A 20,318-nucleotide genomic window follows, 5' to 3' on the forward strand; every position below is an offset into this window, starting at 1 on the left:
ACACAGGCCTGATCTTTATCAGCACTTCTGTGCCTATAGGGCTTTGAACTGGCCCTTGTGTTGGAATGAATTGTTGGGAATAAAAACAAATGCCTTTGGTCATTAACTGTCTTATCTTGTGATTGAATAACTGTGGACTAGTGCATAAATCTCAGAAGACATGCCATCTCAAATGTTTTAGTCAAATGCTTGTTTTAGTCATTTTAAAATTCTTAGCTAGCTAAATGCCAATGTTAAATGGTTAATATGGATTTAATACTTTGAATAAATGTGGTTGTCTCGGTGTGCAGAAGGCTAGAGGTTGACGAGCACTAAGCAATAATCAAAGAATTACACCTCAGATAGTGATAAAGACCAGAAATCCGTTCACAAGCATAGCAAGTTAATTAGTGTCAGTATTTGTGTTAATTAGCAGATGTGTTAACATTGTATTGTGTGAAATCCCTTAAGCTCAGGCCACAACTCCATTTCTTTAAGATGGAATCCACAGAATAAACAACACGAAATATTCTTGATTAGTATTATAAAGTCTGTGGCAACACACAATGTATGTTTGTAAAGTAATCATTTACTTCTTCCTAAGGAAAATAAATATAGACGGTACATTTTGTTCTGCAACGTTTTCAAGGCTGGATTTTGTATTAGACTTCAAATAAATACAATCATTAAGCTCAGACAGCTTATTATATTATTAACCTTTTTCAAGTGTTGTTCAATTTCAAGTTTCTAATTAATTAGCCTCTTTAAACTCTAGTTGAGTATATGAACATAAATGTGTATTTATCCTGCATTCATATTTATGCTGCAATTTACTCAGTAGTTGAACATTCTCCAACTGTCAGTACATTTTAAAAACACCCAGGTCATAGCGCTTCTTGTGAAACAGACACTCAGGGTCTCGTCATGCTGCTGGCATTCTAAAAAAAATGCAATGGTCTAATTGAAAGCTAATGAAAAAATAAGCTTGCCTCAAAACACAACAGTTTAGTGTACACACTCCAAAAGAGATTGTGTTCCTTTGATCTGAAATGTGGATATAATAAAATATGAAAATGTCTGACTATTGCAGTCCTTAACACTTATGTACTGGTGGGGATGTTTTCATCCTGGGGGGATTTTGTGTCTTAATTTGGCCATAACTTTTTCTGTGTTTTAACTAGCAGAATGATTTTTGGTGACAAATAAACAAAACAGCGGCAACACCAAAGCTACAAAATGCAAATTTATTAAATTCAAGGCATTATTTCCTGCAAGACACCTAGCGTAATCTACATGTTGCGGTGCTCCTGTGGTTTATGTTATGTCGGTAAGATGAGTAGCCCTTTAAAAATTTGCATTTCTAAACATCGATGCGCTATTCAACATCATGATCCTAGAAGTCCTGATGCGCAGCATTTCTCAATTATGAGACATTCTGTTTCCACTCTACAATACATAGGGATTTAAGTTGTGAAGTGTCCACGTCCAGGAGGTGGGGGAGATCTTAACAAATTGCTGTTAAAACTTGAAGCCTTTTGCATTTTCACTATAGATACATTGTCTAAGGTTTACATGAGAATTTTGACATTTCGTCACCTTGGAATTATAAGGTTCTATCTGCATTCTGAATGATTTTGAGATATTGAGCTTTAAAGTTTGTGCATTCCCTAGCAGACAGTTTGTGTGTAACATTTTTTTATTATTTTTTTTATTTAAATTGTAAACAACCTATTAAAAACATCCCAAAATGTAAATAAATTGTCATTTAATAAGAATATGTCAATAACTCAATTTTGACAAAAATGTCAGATAGAACCTTATAATTCTAAGGTGACGATTTGTCCTTTTCTTTAATAATTCTTTAATGTTTAATGAGGTGTATGGGTAAAGGTTTTTTGACTATATTTGGTTGTATAATTTGTTGTATTATTTTGTTATATTTCCTTGTTTTCTGTTTTCTTTGTTTTCTTTATTTTGTGTTGTAATATTATGGTTTGTTTTTTTGTTTTATCTTGTTGTGAGATGACAGGAGATCATGTGATCTGGAAGTGTACAAAAATGAGCAACTTACTGTGATGAACACTGTCTGATGAAGAAGCGTGTGCTCAAAACGTTACACGATTTGTGTCAGCCTTTTTTAATTCAATAAATTAGCATTTTTGGAGCTTTGGTGTTGCCGCCTTTTTGAATATACTGTATATTTTGCACTGTGTGCGGCTTGGCTGAGCACTCAGTTAAAGTGATGTGCGTGCTTTTGTACATTTTTTTTTTTTTTTTTGACAAATCTTATTTTCACACATATTTTGAGAAAATGCTTTGAATAAAAAAAAACTATAAAAAAATCAACGATACACTCTGGGCAAATTTACTTCCCTTTTGTTATGTTCGGGATAATAACATATACTAAATTAAACTACTGTAAAAATGCATCAGATTAATATTTTTTTCAGTTTTTTTGCATAAATCTGATAATCAACCTCAGTCCTGATCAAAACTTGACTGCTTAGAAAATTACTGGATTTTAACTCAATTGCCAAATTCATAATTTGTCACCGATTTGGTGAAAAAAAAACACACAAAATGGCGTATTTTCAATATAAAAAGTAATTGTGGGCTGTATTTTTTTTACCTTTTGTCAAAGTCCTAAACATGTGAAATCACATTGCCTTTGATGCATTGTTTTTATTTTAATTTTCATTTTTTCTCCTTAATTTACTGTTGGTGGCTCTTTTTGCCCCATTGACTTCCATTATAACCTCTTTTTTTTTATTGCAAAATCTCGACACCATATAATCATGCATTTTTAATTGTTGGTGGTTTTCCCTGTAGGCAAGAGGTAAATCTGTCATTTTTTTCTGTTGATCATCAGTTGGCACCATTAACCCTTTAGATAGGCCTGTGCAAAAAAAGCTTTGTTTAAAAGTGTAAAAGTGTGTCTGTGTGTGTCTGTGGGTGTGTGAGAGTGACCTTTATGCACTTACCTTGATGTGTCTGAGAAAATCAAAATATGCATCTCAGCTTTCTGAACTACATGGAGTAAATAAAAACAAAGACTGTGTATTTAAGCACCATCAAATGTGGTTAAAATGGAAGTCAATGTGCAAAAACAGCTACCAACAATAAATTAGGCAGAAAAAGTGAAAATCTAGCAATGCATCAAAGCTAGTGTTGTTACTAATCATTCACATGTCCAAGACTGTGATAAAAGGTAAATAAATGCAGTCCACAATTTCTTTCTATATTGAAACTATGTCATTTTGTGTGTTTTTCCCCAAATCAGTGACAGAATTTGTGAATTTGGCAATTAAAGAGTTAAAATCCTGATATTTTCTAAACATTTCGTAGTTTTGATCAGGACTGAGGTTGATTAACAGATTTATGGTATATATATATATATATATATATATCTGCTTAGTGGATGTTTTCATCCATAACAAAAGGGTAGTAAATTTGAACAGTACACAAGGGTTAAAGATTTTAAAAAGTCTTATGTATTAGTTGATTTAACTTATAACTTTTATCTGTGCTGTATATTTTAATAGTATTTTTCCTTTTTATGTGAAGATTCTTGATCAATGTTAAAAAGAACAGCATTCATTATACCTGGGAATCAATTCTTTTTGGAGGCGCTAGGAATCAAGAGTTGATTCCAAAGGTTGGAATCTATGCCATTAAGTAGAATCGACTCCTCTTTAAGAGGCTTTTTCAGTTTAACAGAGCCAGTCATTAATAAGACTCTCACTTTGTAATATTGATGAGAAGACTGGTGCATTTCCCTGAACAGGTTCTTTCAGAAGGTTCACTTCAATGAACTGCTTCATGTAAACGTTTCAGCTGTTCTTGTATATCACTGTGTAGTTTCATCACTAGAACTAATTTCTAAAAAGCAATTGGTTGTGATTTGTTGGACCAAAATTAAAGGCACATGTGAATGTGCATTGCTTATAATTACCTTCCAATTGTGTAAAAATAGTGTTTGTCACTGGCCAATCTCACGAGCAAATGTTACTATTTTACATATTGTCAGACAAGTGGAGAAGTGGCTAATCACAAGTGGCTAATAATCATTGGGAAATGAGAAAATTGTGCTAAAATGTATCAATGACTATGTTTACATGGACATCAGTACTCAAATTATTTGCCTTAATCTGAATAAGACAATAAAATGATTAAGGCATTTACATGAGTTGCTCTTTGAATGTTCTTTTCATGAACCTGTTTTACATGCTATAGTACATTATTCAATAAACGTCATTGCATCATCACTCTTATCCACATTTCCTACAGAGTTTCATGTATTTTCGGGTGTTTCATTTTTAATTTGTCGACTTAAACTGCAGTTTGGCACTTTCACTTTCATTCAGGAATGTGTCATGCATGCCCTCCATGACAAACGAGAAATTGGATGCGACTATGAACTGATGGAAGAGGGTTGTTTTAATGGAATTTAATACCGCACCACTGTGGTCCTTCACTGACTTGGTAGGTGCAGAGAATAGTGTCAAACAGCCGTGATTATAGACTATCCTGTCATAAAATGTGGCGAAAAGTCCTACATGATGGTAATAGTTTGATTGCGGTGTTACATGTCTGTACTGCACTTCAATAATGCCACTAAAATCGGCACAGTCCACATATCTGCATCCCAAATGGCACACTAAACACTATGCATTTATGCACTATGTCCTTATACACTTACACATTCAACAGCATAGTGTCGTCCCAAATGGAACACTAACGTGTTTTTACTAAGTGGAAATTCAAACCGTTTCCCTGATGACTATTGACGGTTGCCAATTTAGCTAAATAAATGACCAAACTACCAAATAATACCTGCCATGAGTATACCCGCATTCACCATCGGGAGGTGGTATAATAACTTCATGTCATAATTCGATTTCTGCTTAGTTCGATTATGACTTTAGTCAGATTAAGGTAATCAGAAATCACTGTTTACATATAGACTCTTAATCAGAGTATTGTCTTAACCATATTAAAATCAGACTATTGGTGTCTATGTAAACATACTTTATGAGATTGTACAAATTCATAACCACTAAATCAAAACCTTACTAGACTTATTCTGTGATCCTGCCTGTCGAAAATAAAAGGAAAGTCTATGAACCATTTCAGGGGCATCCTAAATACTAATAATACATCAGCCATGTATGAATGTAAGATACGAAGCTTGCAAAGATGTAGAAAAACAAGCCTTAAGAAGGCATAACCCAGATATGTAGCAAACACTTAAATGTAAGTTTTGATATGAACATATTTTTTAGAAGCTTCTAAAGAGAGCTTAAGTCAAAGGAAGTCTTTTTTTTGATCAGCTCCTGTTAAGTAAAGCTATAGACCCTGAGGATTTCTGAAAGATTTATTAAAGTAACACAGGAACAGCACACTGAGTGTAGCAGAAATCCCTCAGCATGCTGTTGATTTGGCACAATAGAGGAGACCGTAGGATGCGGCAGTGTCAAACGTTCAAGTTGTCAAGTTCTGTGTTTGTGTTAAAAAGTTACTCTTCTTCAAAGTTTAATAACACACCATGACTCAGATAGACATGATGTATGCGTTGTGCAGAAAAGCTAGGGCATTTCTGTTATTATTATGTCTCCACTATAGTGCTTATGTGCATAAATAAATCTATGATCAAATAGTACAGACAGTGCTATTCAACAGCATTTTAAAGCTAGGTTAAAAGTCTCTTTACAATCACTAATTAAAGTGGTATTATATATACAGTCACCGGCCACTTTATTAGGTATACCTTATTAGTACCAGGGTTGGACCCCCTTTTGCCTTCAGAACGGCCTTAATCCTTTGTGGCATAGATTCAACAGGTACTGGAAATATTCCTCAGAGATTTTGGTCCATGTTGACATGACAGCATCACACAATTGCTGCAGATTTGTCGATTAGACATCTATGATGTGAGTCTACCATTCCACCACATCCCAAAGGTGCTCTATTGGATTGAGATCTGGTGAATGTGTAGGCCATTTGAGTACAGTGAACTCGTTGTCATGTTCAAGAAACCAATCTGAGATTATTCACTCTTTATGACATGGCGCGTTATCCTGCTGGAAGTAGCCATCAGAAGATGGGTACACTGTGGTCATAAAGGTATGAACATGGTCAGCAGCAATACTCAGGTAGGCTGTGGTGTTGACAAAATGCTCAATTGGTCCTAATGTACCAAGAAAATATCCACCACCATTGAGACAAGGCAGGATGAATCGATGCTTTCATGTTGTTGACACCAATTTCTGGCCCTACCATCTGAATGTTGCAGCAGAAATTGAGACACATCAGACCAGGCAACGTTTTTCCAATCTTCTATTGTCTAATTTTGGTGAGCCTGTGTGAATTGTAGCCTCAGTTTCCTGTTCTTAGCTGACAGAAGTGGCACTCGGTGTGGTCTTCTGCTGCTGTAGCCCATCCGTCTCAAGGTTAGATATGATGTGCATTCAGAGATGCTCTTCTTCATACCTCTGTTTTAACTAGTGGGTATTTGAGTTACTGTTGCCTTTCTATCAGCTCGATCCAGTCTGGGCAATCTCCTCTGACCTCTGGCATCAACAAGGCATTTGTGCCACAGAACTGGAGATTTTCTCCAGAGATTTTCTCTTTTTTGGAAACCAGATGGTTGTCTGAAAATACCAGTAGATCAGCAGTTTCTGAAATACTCAGACCAGCCCGTCTGGCACCAACAACTATGCCATGTTCAAAGTCACTTAAATCATCTTTCTTCCCCATTCTGATGCAGGGTTACATGCCTCAGTGCAGTGAATTGCTGCCATGTGATTGGCAGATTAGAAATTTGCATTAGCAAGCAGTTGCACAGATGTACCCAATAAAGTGGCCGGTGAGTGTATGTGTACTGATTTTGGTGGTTATACAAGGACAATTTTTGATATAATGACGTAAATTACCTAATTGTGTTCTATTATGGTGGTTTACCAGGACATGCCTTATGTCCTTATAATTCAAAACATTTAGAAATCATTTTTAATGCGGTCTTTTGACAAGCTTTGCCGGAGGTTTTCAGTAAGAGTTGGGTTTAGAGGTGTGGTAGCGCCATAAAATTAGAACATTAAAACATTAAAATGAAAAAAATTACGCATATTGTCTTTGTAAACCACCAATAACAATGTGTGCATGTGCGTGTGTGTCAGTGTGTGTGTATATTTTATGTAATGTCCATAAAATGTAAACTTGTCAAATTACTGCATTCAGTATGACTGCAATGATTGGATGTCCTACCTGGCTGTCAGCCTATGTATTTGCATCCCTCCATGCAGAAAATGACTTGTCATAAGTGTTTTTCATGATGCTTTGCCGTTCCTTGTTGTGCAGCTTTGCAGGCTTGTTTTAACTGCATGTTCATGAATTTTGGAGTAGAAATGGCGTTGTAAATACAAATTTATGTAAACGGAGACATTATTTGCATGCCTACTTAAGGCTGTATAACTTGTGTGGTACTGACAAAAATGTTATCTCAATTTTGAGGGGATTTTTTTTTGTGCTGGGACTATGGCTAGTTTAGGGCTGGATTAAAATGAAACAAAATTCAGCATCAGATTACATGAATGATACTTGTGTGATATTACTTAAAACCATATTGTAACTTATCAATTAAAAAATAAAAGCCTGAAGAGTTTTTTTTCTTTCATATTTCATATTCATGTAAGCTTCATCACACAGTTAACACATTTGGGGGCAGATTTACCAAACGTGGTGAATTTGTATGAGAGTGCAATTTTAAAACAGCACCATGGAAATTTTTTGCAGATGATTTACAACAATGCGCAAAATAAAGAATACAGATATAACATCTCATATACATACATTACATGTCCACCAATGCAATAAGTACACCACAAATTAATGTATTGAAAAATAAGCCGAGCTGGTAGTTATAGGGTGTGGGTGTGCTAAGAGAATAATCAATAATTCTAAAGGCAAAGTTAAGCTACTTAATAAAAAATGTGTAGTCATTTAATAAAAGCAGCTATAATACACACATTGAACTAAATTGTATTGTATTTTATTTAGACCTATTTATTTATTGGCCAAAGAATAGGCATATTCACAAATAGATATTCACAAAGAGAATTCACTTAATATAAATGACTACAAGATAAGGACAATAATGTTTTAAATGCAAAGTTGAAAGACCTGGACAACACCCATGCATTCAGCTTGCACATCGTTTTACGTTTATTTACAGTAAGCCATGTTCAACTTTGTTTATGTGAGAAGCTAAACATGATGTACATTTTGCCAGCTGTTTGTGTTTTGACATTTAAAGAGATCTTGAGGACACCAAGATTGTGCTAGTATTGCAGGACTCACCCTAGTTGTTTGTTCCAAGTCGTTAAGCAAATTAAAAGTAACATATTTGGCAAGCAATATGTTCGGACATTGTGTTTTTCTACCATTCTAATTTATTATGTCTACCTTATACCTACTATACCTACTACGATTGCAGAAATCTGCAGATTTCCGCAGATTTTTACCCCATCCTTTAGTCTACTTATCTACTTGTGTAAATGTGTGTGAACGTATACAGTTGAAGTCAGAATTATTAGCCCCCTTTGAATTTTTGTTCTTCTTTTTTTAATATTTCCCAAAAAATGTCTTAACAGAGCAAAGAAATTTTCACAGTATTTTTGATAATATTATTTCTTCTGGAGAAAGTCTTATTTGTTTTATTTCAGCTAGAATAAAAGCAGTTTTTAATTTTTTTATGAACTATATTAAGGACAAAATTATTAAGCTTTTTTTTCCGATAGTCTACAGAATAAACCATCATTATACAATAACTTGCCCAATTACCCTAACCTGCCTAGTTAACCTAATAAACCCAGTTAAGCCTTTAAATGTCACTTTAAGCTGTATAGAAGTGTCTTGAAAAATATCAAGTAAAATTTTATTTACTGTCAAAAAAATCTTCTCTTCGTTGAACAGAAATTGGGGAAAAAATAAACAGGGGGGCTAATATTTTTGACCTGAAGTGTATTTATTCAGTTTTTACAATAATTTCAGTAATAATATTGACTAATATGAAAATGTTAATTTAATTTATTTACAATACAGTTTGTAAAGTAATATTTTTGGTCTTTTAGTAGATATATTATATGAGAGGCTTTGTTTATCAAATAAGTAAATCTAATTAGATTTGAATTGTAAGCATTTATTCCTTCATTCATTTTCTTTTCGGCTTAGTCCCTTTATTAATCTGGAGTCGCCGACTTATCCATGATATGTTTTATGCAGCGGATGCCCTTCCAGCTGCAACCCATCACTGGGAAACATCCACACACTCATTCACAATCATACACTACAGACAATTTTATCTTACCCAATTCACCTACAGCACATGTCTTTGGGCTTGTGGGGGAAACCGGAGCACCCAGAGGAAAACCCACGCCAACACGGGGAGAACATGCAAACCCCACACAGAATTGCTAACTGACCCAGCCGAGGCTCAAACCAGCGACCTTCTCAGTGTGAGGCGATCGTGCTACCCACTGCGCCATTGTGCAGCCATTGTAAACATTTAATAAAAGTTTTCATTTTTTTTACAAAATTCTGCATAGAAATAGCTAAAAATGTCCGCAGATTCTGTCTGGCCCTACTTATATACCACAGACTCTCTGTGATGCTTCCTCCAGCAACAACTGCAGACATTTCAAGCACAATATTTAAGACATGCTTTTTTTAGGCATTCATTAATGGCACAAATCTTTGTAATATGAGGAGCACAAATGTTAGTAAATTGCATTGTGTGATTTATTGAAATAGTTTCTTCTCGTAAAATTTGCATCTGACTGAGTAACTCCTACAAATGCATATTCAGCAAGGTCAGGCACAAAAAAAACTGCCTTTCAGGGCTATTTATTGCTGCATGTGCGCAGTGAATACAAACAGTACTGTTTTAATGCCAGAAAGACCGTTTGTTGTGCAAGCTGTTAGTAAATTGGACCTTAAAACTTTTTTGTTTGTATTTTGTAGTGAGATGTGTGTATTTATATAGCACATATATTGTGTATGGCCATACACCCAAAGTGCTTCACAATCATAATGGGGGGGGGGGGGGGGGGGGTCTCTCCACTCCATCACCAGTGTGCAGCATCCACTTGGATGATGCGACAGCAGCCACAGGACAACAGCACCTATACGCTCACCACACACCAGCTATTGGGGAAGTGAAGAGATTATAGAGCGAATTATGTAGATGGGGATGATTGTGGGTCATGATGGGTAAGGACCGATGGAGAAAATTTGGCCAGGGCCCCTACTCTTTTACGAGAAGTGCCATGGTATTTTTAATGACAACAGCGAGTCAGGACCTCAGCTTAACATCTCAGCTGAAAGACGGTGCCCACTGACAGTATAATGTCCCCTTAACTATACTGGGGCATTCTGACTCACACAGACCACAGGTTGAGCACCCCCTGCTGGCCTCACTAACACCACATCCAACAGCAACCTAGTTTTCCCATGTCGTCTCGCATTCAGGTACTGACCAGGCTCAGCCCTGAGGGTGATATGGCTGTGCCAAGTGAAATGACTTTTGCAAGTGACATACTCAGTAATGTCAGTTTGCAAATAATTTAAATGACAACTACGCTGTTATCATGTACACTAAACATTGTGCATCCAATGCCTACTACATATTCAGTCTATTGGCATGTGAGTACCTGACAACCACAAAAGACAACAATAGCTGATAGAGGACTGTATGTGTGCATATGCCTAAAGATCTTTAGAAAATCAGCAGCAGTTTGCCTGGCATGCATAATACAGCGCTTTAGTTGCTTTTGTGGGTCTCTGTGAATGGGGGCCATTTTGACAGTGCTACTGTCTGTATTCGACAAGTGCATAGGAAAACCTTTTTTTAAGAAAATACTTGTCATGTACTGTAAATGTATCCTGGGACATCATTAGATTCAGTGATGATCAGAAAAGGCGTACAAGATTCCTAAAGATCAGTGTATTTTTACCCACTCAAGTGATCCACCATCTGCTTGTGTCCTGCATGAGAACATGTAAATGCTCCAGTTTAACCATATTTGGCTTTGACACATTTCTGCAGTAATGTTCTCCCAATTTCCCCATGTGAAAATTCTTCTGCTCGTATTTGCAAAAATATAGCCTTTATTTTTCAAGGGCGAGAATGAAATGCGCCCAAATACCAAATAGCGTCGTCCACAGATGTGAATTGAAAAGCAGGGGTGTCACGTCTTTTAAAGCGGGCTTATTGAAATGCGCTCTAAATGAGACTTGCTCCATGGTGAAACATCTATGAAGCGACACGGGGAGGCCTGTCAGAGCTAGTCACGGCTCAGATGTTGCTACCGCTGGGCTATTAGGGCTTTGCTTATTAATTCTGCCTCATATCACCACAGCCTCTGTTTTCGTCCGGCTAATCTTGACTTCATAACTGGTACATATGGCACGAGTACAGTTCATTACTGTTCGGCTCCGGCTCCTTGGCCAAGTGGTAATTTAATTCCGGCGAGGCGTCAGGTGAACGGAGACTGCCTGAAGAAAGCTGCTCTCTCTCTCTCTCTTGTGAATGCACACAACGAGACACACAGGTGTGTGCTGCGGTTCAGATGAGAGGAAGCATGTGCTTCATCTCGTCAGAATGTGAATGTGCTTCCTGGAAGCTGCCAGAGTTTGTTCTGTGTTGAGGAGGTGAGGTGAGAAATGTTTAAACAGAAATATAGCAGCTATATCTAAAAATAGATTTTAGGAGTAAGAACCATGAGGAGTGAGAACTATTGCACTTTAGGAGGAATAGTTTTATATAGTATGTATATACATGGAATATACATATACATGCTGCATGCATATACATATACATAGAGATTCACGTATACATATACTGTACATATACACATATGACATTTAATTTGTCACATACACAGTATGATATGCAGTGAAATTCTTACATAACAACTCATGAACTTAAATAAATAACAACAATAACAAAATAATAACAATAAGAATCTCAGTTTTGGAGAAATATAAATCCAATAGAAAATAAAAACAAACATAAAATATTTAAAGATATTCAATATATAGAGTATGTGGCTTTAGAAAAAAGTATAAAACTATATATACATGTAAATATATATGTTTACAGGTTTGTGTGTGTATTGAAAGCCATTATAATGCGATATTAAACAAAGTGAAGAAAAAATATTAAGGGCAGCCATTTTACCCTGTTTTTTAAGATTTAAGAGAAGTATTTTGTGTCTCCAGATTGTCTGAAAAGTTTCAGCTCAAAATACCCATCAGATTATTTATCATACCTTTTTAAATCTGGGAAATTTGAGCGGTTATAGCATTGTAGCTGTTTTTGTTTCCTGTGCCTTTAATGTTAATTAGCTGGTTCTTCCCACCTACTATTTCCACGTGCCTGTCAGAGCCACAGAGATCGCTCTGATGCATGTAGCCTTCACGTAGATATTTGGAGGATGGTCTATGGACGAGCCGGCCTTGGTTATTATGGAGACATGTTAATACGCGTTTGTCAATCAATTAGGTGGGCGGGCAAACTGCACTTCTATGTCCCGTTGTGGTGGGCCTCAAACTCACTGGGATTTGGATCCTATTTTTACGTCAGAGACTTATTGTGTTTTTATCACCTCAATATGATGTGGACACACTATACACATAGTTCTGTCCAGACAGCTTACAAAAGATGATTTTCATCACAGGTCCCATTAAATAAAATGTTAAGAATACACTCATATATTTTGATAACTAATTAATTGTTTTGTTTTAGATAAATCTGGCTAGATGTCAACAAATAATTTGAAATAAAATGTTATGAATACACTCATGAAATGTTTATTAAATGATAAAATTTTTTTGTTAAAAAAAACTGATTGCGAGAAAAAAATGTCTAAATAAAATTCTGAGAATCATTCCATCAAAAAAAAAGAAAAAGAAAAGAATTGTTAAACTCTAAGAAAACAATCAAACCACATTTATAGCATCTAGGATAAGTTAGTAGCTGCACAACCCTAAACACAATTTTAATTAACTAAACATATATATATATCTTTGCCATGATGACAGTAAATATTATTTGACTAGATACTTTTCAAGACACTTCTATACAGCTTAAAATGACATTTAAAGACTTAATTGGGTTAACTTGGCAGGTTGGGGTAATTAGGCAAGTTATTGTATAACGACGGTTTGTTCTGTAGACTATCGCAAAAAAAGGGGGCTAATAATTTTGACCTTAAAATGTTTTTTAAAAAATGAAAAACTGCTTTTATTCTAACTGAAATAAAACATATAAAGCAGGTCACACACCAGAAGTGCCGCTTGGTGACGCTCAGCGTCGTGCCACGTAGCGCTATCAATTTTAGAATTGTAAACATAGGTTTCTATCAGGGTACACACACCGGCGCCGCAAATCGGCGGATGTCCACCGCGCCCAGCCATGACTCAGGACACTGTTCATATTTCTGCCGCACCACAGAGTGCCATCTGAATAGTTTCATTTTAAATAGCATGCAAATGTGTGCGTCTGGTGTGTGATACTTCCAACTACCATGTGCGCGCCGTGTCGCGTCGCCGAGTGGCGCATCTGGTGTGTGACCTGCTTAAGACTTTCTCCAGAAGAAAAAATATTATCAGACATACTGTGAAAATGTTCTTGCTCTGTTAAACATCAATTGGGAAATATTTGAAAAAGAAAAAAAATCAAAGGGGGGCTAATAATTCTGACATCAACTGTAAATATATATGTATATATGTGTGTTTTATTTTGTTTTAAAAGTCATACTTTAACATGTTTTATAGTTTACAGTTTTTACCAGCTTTTTACATTTTTGAAACAAAACAAAGCAAAATAAAGTCATGTTAAAGGTATCTTTACTTACAAAAATACTAGATTATTCTGGGAAGGACATGCAGTTACAGTTTGACATTCATTCTTTAATAATATATTGAATCATACAGTAAAGCCAAAATTATTAACCCTCCTAAACGATGCAGCAGTTTACAGTTTTAACCTGCTTTTCTCATAGTATGGAAAAATATTGGAAAAATCTGACATTGCGATATTTTGTTTTGCTGTGATATATATTGCGATATAAAAGCAATTCCACCAGATGGCTTAAATATCTCATTTGTGAAAAAAAAATCATTAAGTATATTAATCATTAAAAAATAAGTAAAATAATCATTAATCATCAGTAAAGTAAACAGTTCTTTATGGTTTTCCACAGTCAAACCTTATTCAGATACAGAAATGTAATAATGTAATGTAAAATAACACTGTATAGTATTCATTCTATGAATAAATGAGTAATTTTTAAGTCTGTCAAGCTCCCAAACTGATAAAAAAAACTGTGACAAACAGACAGGCACAAAGTCATTATTCACGCTCTCCCTTTGCAATAGCTCTCAAATCTCATTTGTGTGATTTGAATATGTGCATATTCAAATTTGGCACATCACATCAGTTACAAGACACATGAGAACCAATGGTGTTTTGCATCACTGACGTCAAACCTGGCATTACAAAAGCTAATGCGTTGAATTCACTTGAATGAGATTTGATAGCCATGTCAGTTCTGTCAGAGTGAATATAACTTATGCTTGGTCATGTTTCTCACTTAGTGCTGTTACATGGCTTAATTTGTGTGGCACAAGCTACTTTTAATGATGCTTTTTGGATATTTTTGGAACTTGGCAGCTTTTGACAGCTATACAGCTCAGCATAAACATTCTAATAATCTTTTTTTGTGTCATACAGAAGGAAATCATGCAAGTTTGGACCTTTAGGGTGAGTAAGTGAGAGCATGATCCTCAATGTCTGGTGAGCAATCCATTTATATACATGCAATTTTTGCTAGATGGAGATGGAGGGAGATGGAAAGAGAGATTTTGGTTTTGTTGACAAGTACTTGTCATGATATCTTGACACCCGTGGATGTCTCGCGGGAGAGTGACAGTTGTTGTGACTAGCATACCACAACCGTAACAGGTGTGACAACATTAATCTGTGACTCCATGCAAGAAATGTTTTTCCCCCCTTGCAGTGTATCATGTCTGATTCTGCGCATCATATATTTTTTAAACAAAACAAAACAAAATAAAGTCATGTTAATGGTGTCTTTACCCCCCAAAATACTAGATTATGCTGGAAAGGTCATGCAGCTACATATTTTGACATTCATTCATTATTTAATAATGTATAGACTCCACATCAAAGTCCCTAAAGGCAAAGAAGGTCAAGGTGCTCTAGGATGGGCCTGCCCAGTCACCAGATATGAACATTATTGAGTATGTCTGAAGTAAAATGAAGGAGGAGGCATTGAAGATGAATCTAAAGAATCTTGATGAACTCTGGGAGTCCTGCAAGAATGCTTTCTTTGCCATTCCAGATGACTTTATTAATAAGTTATCTGAGTCATTGCAGAGATGTATGGATGTAGTCGCCCAAACTCATGGGAGTCATACACAATATTAATTCTTTTTCCGCTGCATCATGACTTTATATTCTATACTGTACATTATTTCTGTTAAGTGACAAGACTTTTGTTTAAGCAAAGTAAGACCTTACTGTCCTAATTAAATCATTAAAAATCAAGGCATGATCATATTTTATTTTGGTAAAATAAACCTAATCTAGAGGCCTTTGCCTTTCATATAAGCCACTTCTGATACTAAATGATCAACTAGAAGTCAAGTTAATATTTGCTGTTCCTAAAACTTGGATCTTTTGGATCTACTTTGTCAGGTAGTGTACTATTTTACTAGTCATTTAGCAAGATACTAGTATTTACCTTAAATTACAATTAAAAGGCATAACTAGGTTAATTAGGAGGCAAGTATATGTACATGTGTGTATGTATGTATATATATATATATATATATATATATATATATATATATATATATATATATATATATAGGCAATTTCAATGTGGTCATGTTATTAGCCCATGAACATTTCCTGCTTGTCATCAAACAATTTCAGAACTGCAACAAAAGGCAATTCAATCATAACTTACTGTTAAATCAGTGCTCATGAATAATACTTGTACTTGTATTTTTAAAAATATATTTATCATCTGTTTTTTGTCCTGTCTCTGTAATTCTGTTGCACTGTAGAAGCATTTATGTAAATGTATATACGTAAGTCATAATTTAGCATGTTTGTTTTAATTGTTGTATCTCAATGATTGTCATTGTTTACAGTTTTTATTCTGCATTTTCATAGGATGATTTTATTAAATGCAGTCCTATGTAGAATTCAAACACTATTAATTCAAACACTACTAATTAAAACCCTTTGCCAAAGCTTTCATTTGCGCAATTTGAATATTCATTCTTTCATATTTAGTCACAATCATTCATTTAAAAAGTTATATAATCAGTTTATCTCAGTATTACTACATATCAGCTATTACCTCCAGGACATTTTGTCTGCATGCATGTCAACTTTTATTTCTGTGCACATTGTTTAATGCTGTGTCAAAAGATCACTTTTATAAATAATTTAGTTTCAGCCAGAGAGGTGCAGTCAAACCTCATAGTGAATGTCATGTATGCATGTTTTTTTATTCCCTGCCACCCTGCTGTAGAGAAAAGCTTTTTTTGTACAAGCATGTATTTCACATTGAAAGGCCTTGTGCTCTTAGAGACCTGTTGATGAAGGGGTGGATCTGATTCATAGCCGAACAGACATGCCTCCAACACATGATCGCTTTCTGCCTGGAACTTTATAATTATTTACAAAAGCAGCTGCCAGTCGCCCATGTGTGAAAGAGCATGAATGGGGAATAGAGGGGGATTTACTCTCTTGGATTAAAGCTTGCTTGCTGTCAACAGCATTCGAGCAGCAGGACGGAGCAACAAATACCATGCTGTGTGCACTGAATCTGAAACAAATATGGGCGCTTTTTGTGGCTCATGAATATATTTTAAACCCAGACATCTATATCATGAGAAAGCTTTTATTGTCTACTATTCTGTCACCAAGCGCATGGTGTTCTGTCTCACAAAGGACGTGATGAAATCAGTTGGTCTATTAACAAGGACGCTTTTGAAGTCACCAGTTAAATGGATAGTTCGCTCAAACATTTACTCACTATTTATTAACCCTCAAGTGGTCCCAAACAGTGTTGGGGGTAATTAGTTACAAAGGAGCTAGTTACGGTAATTAAATTACTTTTTTACAAATAAAGTAAGGGATTACTTTTCATTTTTTAATGTAATTTAAAGGTACCGTTAAGTGTTTTGAAATAAGCATTTTTATTCAATGTTTGACGTAATCTCAATTGAAACATGACAAGAGGGTGGGTAGGTCCTCCCTTTTTTAAAAACAGCCAATAGCGTTTTGTTTAATCACCGCTCTGCCATTGACAGTGGTTGAGCTCAAGCGCATCAAATGAAAAGTGTCTTGAAGGGGGCGGGACATGTCAGATAGAGAGCAGTTGATTGGTCGGTATTTGATGTGATGTGAATAAAACCACTGATCCATTTAGGCTGAAGTGACAAACTAAAAAGCTTAACTTGTTTATATCTGTTTTATATCTTTTAAACGCAAAATTTGTCACTGTTTTGGAGCATACTAGCTTAAAAATGTTAGTATACTTATACTACAATATGAATCCTTTAATTACAGTTACTTATATTGTAACTGATATAAGTACTGTAAATAAATTTTACAGTTCTGAATAAATCAATTCAGAGAAGCACTAATTGCAGTAATTGTAGTTTTTGTTATACAAATATATTTTGAAGATTCTGGGCTCTATTTAACGATCTAGGCGCAAAGTCTAAAGCTCATGGTGCAAAATCAGCAAGGCCATGTCTAAATCCTCTTTTGCTATTTTAAGGATGGAAAAATGTGGTTTGCGCCCTGGCCCATGGTCTAACAGGGTTGAATTATGTGTGTGTTTTGAGCATAACGTGCATTAAACCAATCAGAGTGTCTTCTCTCATTCATTTTAAGAGTCAGTTGTGTCGCGCCATGGCTCGTTTGCTATTTACATGGCGGACTTTGTAAGATTAAAAACTGAATGCTTCACTAGCGAGAAAAAAGTTACAGACCATCTGCAGTGCAAGGATAAAGAATGGGCCTCCTCCATTTGACCTCTTTACTTTTGCTCTTTACTTTACTCCTTTACTTTTGCGGATGAGGAAACAGTGTTGTAGGCACTCCACTGAAGATATCCTTTAGACTGAAGATATCCATTAGCCTACATATTTAATTTGATTTGTTAAGTGCAAAGATTTGTTTCAAATCTATTTCTAAGTTCAGTTCTAATTTCCAGCAAACAAATAAATGAGCAATAATAAAGTGTGGTCAAAAAACCAAACAGTTCTATCCAAACACATGTCCTATTCTTTTGCCCCATAAGGTGATGCATACGTCTCCAAAACCCAACAGGTGGTCAATTCTAAACATGTTTTATTAAAAGCAAGTATAAATATTCACATAATAAATAATACTGCTAATAATAATATTATACAAAACCAAAATTTTCATGAATAAACAAAAAAAAAGCCCCCCGAGGTGAAGAAGGCATGGAGGTAGTGGTTTTTATATTGATGTAGAAAATAATAATTTTTGTAACATTTTAATTCTGAATGAATGACCCATGATGACTCACATTTAAAGAACTAAACAAGATACATTTCTATTGTCTGTATACTGAGATTTACATGCCGTTTATCTACTCAAGTTAATTACTTTTTGAGTAATCAAGGTATTTTTCAGAGTAAAGTAATTTAAATACTATTTTAATGATGTTATTAGTAATCAGTAATTAGTTGCTTTAATGAAGTTACTTACCAAACACTGGTTCCTTTATCAATTGCTTTCTTCTGCTGAAAACATTCATTTATTCATTCATTTTCCTTTGGCTTAGTACCTTTATTCATCAGGGATTGCCACAGTGGAATGAACCACCAATTTTACAGAGAGAATGGTCTTCCAGCTGCAACCCAGTACTGGGAAACACCCATACACACTCATTCACACACATACAATACGGCCAATTTAGTTTATTCAATTCACCTATACTGCATATCTTTGGACTGTGGGGTAAACCCACACGAACAAGTGGGATAATACAAACTCCACACAGAAATGCCAACTGCCCGGACTCGAACCAGCGGCCTTCTTGCTGTAAGGCGACAGTGCTAACTACTGAGCCACCAGGTCACCCTTCTGGTGAGTACAAAAGAAGGTATTTTGAAGAAAGTTGAATCCCTTTAACCACTGACTTCCATGATAGGAAAAACAAATACTGCGAAAACATTTTTCAAAATATCTCTTTTTGTGTTTAACTGAAAGAATTTCAGAATGTTTTTGAGGATGAGTAAATACCACATAAGGATGAGTAAATATTTTTCATTTTGATTAATTATTTCATTTTTGGTGGAACTAAAAACAAATCAAGTGCTCATTGATTTTGAATTGAACCACCAGGGGGCAGTAAACATGAAACACTTCCCCAGGGTAATCAACACAAGCAAAACCCCCCTCTACATGTTACCATACAAACCGAGCCAGTACTGTAATTAGCAATCACTGCCTCGGATTCCTACCAGCACAACTGCATTTTGCAAACTCAGGTCAGAGCAGATAGGAAGAAAACAACCAGCGATAGATAAGCGAGAGACCTCATATTAAAATTCCATATGCACTTATTCCTGCCCCCACTCATCCGCATGCACAAAAACCGCCTTCCTAGAAATGTGAAACTTGTTTTTTTTCTGTTTCTCTCTTTCTGACATCAATATTTACTCTATTAAATAATGTTTAGAGCTCTGTGGAGCTGGTGATGGAGGGATGGCACTGACTGGTACGAGACTCCTGACAGATCCAGGTGATGTGAATTGAGCGCCTTCACTCCCACTGACACGGCTTCCTGCTTTGGAAAGCTGCGCCGTGGGACCTGCAGAGACTCCATTCAGACAGCAGGTGTTTAGCCAGAGAGATGGATCACTTTGATGACACCTCGGGATTGTGTTAAGCTTTGTTGTTGCTGTTCACATAAATTAGGCCAGCCGGTCCTCGCTCCCCGCATTCGCTAATGGATGCTGATTAGTGTGTAGACACAAACGCTCAGAGAAGGGGATTTGGCTTGTCAGATGCTGACTGGCCAATGACCTTCACCTCAGGGTCGAGTAGCAGGTGAGGGAGACTGAGGGGACTCTATACATCCCTGAAATCTTATTTGATTTACTGCATTGGGGAGCAGTGCTCATATTTGGAATAAAATAGCATGTGTACAGTAGCACAGTACACTACCTGACAAAAGTCTTGTTGACTATCCAAGTTTTAG

This window comes from Danio aesculapii, chromosome 14 (genome assembly GCF_903798145.1).
Source record: "Danio aesculapii chromosome 14, fDanAes4.1, whole genome shotgun sequence".
In the NCBI taxonomy this organism is placed as follows: domain Eukaryota; kingdom Metazoa; phylum Chordata; class Actinopteri; order Cypriniformes; family Danionidae; genus Danio; species Danio aesculapii.